The sequence below is a fragment of the Malus domestica genome, chromosome 04, assembly GCF_042453785.1.
Source record: "Malus domestica chromosome 04, GDT2T_hap1".
Classification (NCBI taxonomy): Eukaryota; Viridiplantae; Streptophyta; class Magnoliopsida; order Rosales; family Rosaceae; genus Malus; species Malus domestica.
The window spans coordinates 7,043,230-7,049,977 of NC_091664.1; positions in this window are offsets into that span (position 1 = coordinate 7,043,230).

Below are 6,748 nucleotides of genomic sequence, written 5' to 3' on the forward strand. Positions count from 1 at the left end.
CGTTTTAAGGAGTGCTTTTGTTAGTCGTATGTTAAAAAAAAGCAGTCAAATTGCACTAATAAGAAGCACTTTTATAACCCAAAACAACTTTTGAATTTTCCGTCAAATGCAGTCAAATTGCTTTTTGGATCATTCTCTTATGGTGAGTTAAGAACAGTTGAGATTTACAACTGTTCAATCTTTGAATTCAATGCAAACTAGGCAAGCGTGGATCTAAAAGCCTTCGACGTCTCTCTTTCTCCCATTCTTTTGCATGAACATTTGACATCCCCAACATTTACTTAAAGCTTTTTACAGTGGGTTGGAAAGTTGAGTGCGATACTAATAATACAAAGATCAAACTACTACAATAGCAACAAAAAATTGAGTGTAATGAGAGTGGAGAGATTTTTTATTGTGTTGGGGGGCTCGGGAAAACACTCGAGAAAAGAATTGACCAATCATACAATTGGAAAAAATAAAAAGTAGAGGGTTCTTACATTTAATATATAAACTCATCCTTTTTAAAGTCACACCAGTGTTACAATTGTATAATACGAATAAAATTATCAAACTCACATAAATTACTGTGAAAGGCCTTACGAAACATGAAAGCTTTTCTAAGTACGACAATACCTATGTGCTCTGGTTGGGTCAAAGTTAGTTGTAAGAGACATTGGGCCAATATTGTAGAAGCACATTGTAGGCCAGACCGGGGTCGGCCTCAAAATTTATATATAACTAGCCTTTTGTCACGCTTATGCGTTTAACAATTAGTCTTTTTATGTTAAATTATATTTTGAGATTTTCAATTTAAAACTTTGATTTAGGAAATGAAGCAACCCTGTATAAAAATAAATGCATTCAAAATATTATGAACTTATTATTTTGTCCCTCACTAATTAAATGATAGTGTTTTGAAGTTCTAATTAATGAACATCATTTTTTGGTATTTCAAATGTTTCGCCATTTTGCTGCTCATACTTAAGTATAGTCTTACAATTATTTTTCGTATATGGATACTCGAGCCACAAACATTATAGGAGCTTACCCTGTTTTAGTTTCATTTACAATTAACCTTTTGGCATGCATTCACGCGTGGCCCAATTAGCCTTAAAGAGGACCACCGGTGCCTGGTGCCAAGTTTTCAGTACGTACGTTTTTTGGAGTTGTTGTGATATGTTATCTTAGTGGTGAAGCTTTTGCTCAGTTGGGTGCAGACATTGCACTTGAACTCTTCGACAGAAGAAGACATGATGGAAATATGAAAATAGGGAGATTTTTCTTCTCATGGTGAAGCTTTGCTCAGATCAGTGCAGTTTCATCTTCCTCCCTCTCGCTCCCATTTGTCTCAAATAGTATTACAACGCATACTGCATATAAAACCTTACATAAGTATAGCTACCTGTTGCTTTTTGGGAAATATTAGTATTTAGGTTTTGCTTGTTAGTTAGGATTTCTGGGCCTAGCTCATCGAGTTAGGATTTTTTTTTTAAGTTTAATTCTCTATAAATATTGCTTGTAATTTAGTTTGAGAAGTAAGTTAATCACAACAGTCTCTTTGAGTTTTGAAATCATTTCGGCTTTCTTGTTTATTTATTAATACTCTTATTATTTTGTAATTTTATTCGTCTCACACTATGATACTTTGTCATAAAATGGCTCGAGACCAAAGGCAAAAGCTACAAATGCATTTCTACAACCCTAACAGAATCCACGATACATTATATTTGCCCGATCAACCTCTCCAACCCTACTGTGAAATGCAGTATTTCTTTTTATTTTATTTTAATTCAAGCCATATTCTATTTTAGACTAATCTAAACGGCAAGAAGAAGGATCTAAACTCAGGATGTTACATTTTGTTGTCATAATTCTCAAAAAGTTATAAAACAAACACAAATAATTAAAACAAAATTAAATATTACTAATGTACTTTAACTATTACAAGCCAAAAATACGAAAAATGTTCTTAATAAATTAAAGACTAAAATAAAAGTAAAGAAAACAACTTATTTATTTTAATAGAGCAGAGACTGCATGCACTCGCAGAGGCTTCATCCAGTGAATGAAGGATTAGTATTTGTTTAGACGGTCATGGCGATAGGAAGTTTGTGGGTTCCTTGCCTGGGTACTGGGCCAAGCGTGGTTTACTCTTCCACAGTTATCGCGCAAGAACGCCATCTCTTCCCTTCGATTTGGCCCCCTATAACAGCAAAGGCAAATGAAATAGGGAGACCTTTAATCAATATATTAGGAATGAAAATTTTGCAAAAAGAATTTACGAATTGGCATTAGGCTTTTGGCCAAGGCTATCAAGATTTTCTCCCAAAAAAAAAAAAAAGGGTGAAGCAAAAGGAATAGACAATATTCCTTAGTGTATTGCTTAGTGACATCATTATTGATTTTATTTGTCACAACTGCTTTCACTGAAAGAGTGTTTTTGGTAATGAATATTAATAGAATGGAAAACCAATAGTTAAATGATAATTTGATTGTATACCTGAAGAAATATGTATTTGATTATATTAAAAATGATGTGAAAATATGAGACGCTGTGGATAATTATAAATGAAAGTATGATCAATTTTAGGAAGCCTGTTGCTTGCTTGAAAACTAAAGATACAAACATGTGACTAAATTGAAGATGGTTGAATGGTTGAAATGTTGGAAGAATAAAACATATATATAATATTCGAAAAAAGAATAGTCGTCATCGATGGTTTTGTATCTAGCAGTTGTAACTGGTAGGAGTTAATTAGCTGCTGTCCCATTTTGGGTTTGATTATGTGATGAAAATGGTTGAAATTCAAACTGAATTTAGAGAAGGTCAAGGTAAAAAAAAAGTGTAAAAGTCAAAGGATGCAATAAACTGCATGGGTATGAATGCAGCGCCTGTTGCTTGCGTGGACCGTACAACTCTATCCTACCAGTTTGGCGCCACCCCCTCTCCTTTCTTCCTTTGTGCTGACCTTCAAAATCAGCTAATATTGGGCGTTGATACAAGATCGTACGGCTATAATTGGACTTAGTTTTGAAGCCAAAATCATTATCCAGTACAAGCCTTCAACAAAACAGAAAGATGAGCACAGAGGGAGAGGTCGACTGCCTCGTTTATGTGAAAATGTAAAAAAAAAAAAAAAAATTAAAATCCAATTATGGCAACACATCTTGTATGAACGGCCGGTATTAGTTGATTCTAAGGATTCGCATAAAGGAGGTCAGGCGAGGATCTCAATCCTTTAAACATCTAACCTCAAAAAAAAGAAATATTCAATGCATAACACTTTTTTTTTTAATTGTAAATTTTTATTTTATTATAAATCAAAAACTCAAACCTAATTAAACATTAAATTAAGAGTGTTACTAGACCCACCCCATTGTCCTATTTTCCCACTCACCTTATAATTTCACCCACCATAGAAAGTTAAAAATACTTAATACTCTTTCTCCACCCACTTTTATTCCTAAAATATCCTAACATCATCCGACTCCATTCGACAACAACCTCCTTCCCACCGGAAACAATTTTTTCTCTCTGAAAATTTGGAGGGGAAGGCCTTGAAGTGGCCCATTTTGACTAGGAGGAGGAGGAGGATGAGCGACATCCATGGTTGAAGTTGAGTTTTATTATTTGTAAGTTCGATTGAGATGGAGGACGGAAAAGATTAGGTTGAAGTTTCAAGCCGGTGGAGGATGGCTGCCGTCAAATTGGATGGGGTGGGTAGCTCATGGATGTGGGGAGTTGGTTGCTGGGCTTTCCATTTTTCTTCTAAATATTCAAATTTTCACTTTTTTTTTTCCTTTCAATTATACCTAAGCAGCAACTAACAACAAAATGAAATTCAAAGAAGTTGGATCTTTTTGGGTTTTGCAAAAACAAAGAGAAGAAATTGGGTTAGAATTATGGATAAGAATATTTGTGGGATGCAAGTTCTAGAGAGTGAAGATGGACTATGAAAGGTCTGAAAGAGGGAGGGAGAGAGAATGGTTCTAGATTATTAAGGTATTTATGTCATTTGACATGGAGGGTAAAGATGTCATTAAAAATAAATTAAAAAAGGGGTAGGGAAATAGGATTGGGGGGGGTGGACTTAACAGCTCTCTAAATTAATTAACAAAACTAATTTACTATCCCAAATAGAAATTATAATTAATGTAAATATTAATACTCATCCACATAACATATATTTATTAATTAAATTAAATATAAAGTCCACAAAATCTTATTTAAAAAAAAAAAAAAAAAACAACTCTCATCAACTTCAATCATCCCTTGCCCGGAACACATCAAACTTCCACTGCTGGAAACTCTGCTTGGAAAGCCCATCCACATAAATTTGTTGCTTCTCATCGGTTTCATCAACATCCCAATGTCCAATGAACCTACATTAATGCCAATAATAATAAATTAGTAATTTAAAAAATATTACGTTTTAACAAAAATAATTGTTCATTATTTACCACAAACTTACTGATAACTCTCCCAGCATGGACTTCTTCAACTCCTTAAGGACATTTTTCCAAGACTCAAACTCGGCAGAACAATCCATTCGCACCAAATTCCCAATGTCACACCTAAATTCGGTGTACACCTCAGCCATATTTTTGCCTTCAAAGTACGACACTTGCTTCTGTCGATATCTCTCTTATCGCACTACAAGTTTCTATTTGCCAGAACGTTCTCCAAAATCAGCCATTGTTTTTTAAACAAAAAAAATTGGAAAACTAAGGCTTTGAAATTGTGTTTATATAGCACCAGGACACATTTGCGCAATGAACTTATTTGTCACGCAAATCTCCATGTTCGTCACTCGAAATGCGTCATAAATGCGCAATAAATGGAAAGGTTTGAACGCAATCTGACCATGCTTTGCGCGACAAACATACGATATTCGTCGCGCAAAATTGTCTTAAGCTATAAACGTAGCGTTGCTCAATATATTGTGTGACGAATAAAATAATTGTAATTATAAAGTTTACATAAACATAGATATCTATGTTTACGTAAACTTTATAATTACAAACAAATATTCAGAAAATATTTAATACCTTAAATATTTATTCTAAAAATATTTATGACACACCCCGACCTGGGAGGGTCAAAGCATGCTAGCCATCACTATGAGGTGACGTAACCATAAGGGTAAGTGATGTAAAAAGTGAATAATTTCAAGACTAATTGAAACTAATTACACTAAATAGTGAAAGTCGCAATCGTGGGAAGAACCCACTACAATTATTCAGAGCGTAATAGACAATGAGACTACAGAAGAGTAGTCAAAGTAACTAAAGTACACTTATTAAATAACAATGATAAGTTTGTACGTCTAAACAGAAGAGAATGTTAGAACTGTTGAGATTCCTCGACTGCCACAAAGAGTACAGCTATCTAGGTCCTGGAGGGGCTAAAAACAAAGTTGAGTGGGTCAGCAAAACAATACTTATACGAAATCCTTTATTTTCGAATATACTAACCCCTCGCCGTAAAACAAGTATAGTTTCCTTAAAACATACTACGTATGTATGTAAACAATAAATCAACAACATTATAACAGTATTATAACCAGAAATATACCAAGTCATGATGTATCAAATGCCACAATAATATAATCATGTGATAATCAAGTATAGCTAAGTTCTCATCCATCTAGGCTGACACACGAGTTCGAACAGATAATTTCTGACACGAACAGGACTGGGTGTAATCAATATGCTCTAGTACTACAATCACGTGAAGGCTGGTGCAGAAGCACGGTCACATACAAGTCTGATTGCCTAATGCAATCTACCCAACAGGACTGGCACCTAACTTGGATCCAAGACGAGCGAACGGTGCGATGTGAACATACATGTGAAAGACTGGCCTTAGCCCTGGGGCGAGTTCTAACACCGGTGTAGCAAGATGAGCACGTACAAATATGTATTAATGTCATGACGGTAATATCTCAACCATATAGCAGCATTTATCACAATTATATCGCAGTTATCAATTATTTGGCAATATAAACATACATTGATGTATTTATGCAATTCTGAAAACTATAAATACGTATAGATATAAAAATAAATTGCCCACTCACAAGTACGTCGCTGGGTCGTAGCCCCAGAGCCTAGCTTGGCCTCGAATGTCCTTGGGGTACGTTTCGCCTATATGTGAAATAACTAATTTTGAATTAATTCAAGCACATATATGTAAACCTAAATAAAACCCCCATAGTTTGCTCAAACCTAGGGTTTAAATATACCATCGTGACCTACTCGACATCACGCCCCAAATGTTTAAAATAATTTTTGAAGAGCTCATGCACCCCCACACACCGGCAATGGCACGGCCAGACGCGCGCCCACGCGCAGGCCAGTGTCATCAGCTAGCCTGACGCCGTCAAGAATATTCCGTTAAATGCTAACAGAAGTTAATGGCGTTACCTAACGTCGTCAGGAATATTTTGTCAACTCTGACGGAATATTCCGTCACCTTCTCCAATTTTCCTCGCCGTCGCCGTCTGCAACTAAATTTCGCCGGATTTCTGGGAAAATTTCAAATTAGCATAACTTCTTCATTTCTCATTCATTTTCAACCTACTTTATATGGATTTGAAGCTTATGAATAGTAGAATTGTGTTATGCCTATTTGGGGTCCAAAAAGTGGACGGAGGTCACCGAAAAAAGCCTTTAAAGTTCCGGACAAAAGCAAACTCCTCGAAACTCGATTGTTTCGACGTCCACGGTTCTTCAAAAATGTCCTAGAGGCCTCGGGGAGTTGTGG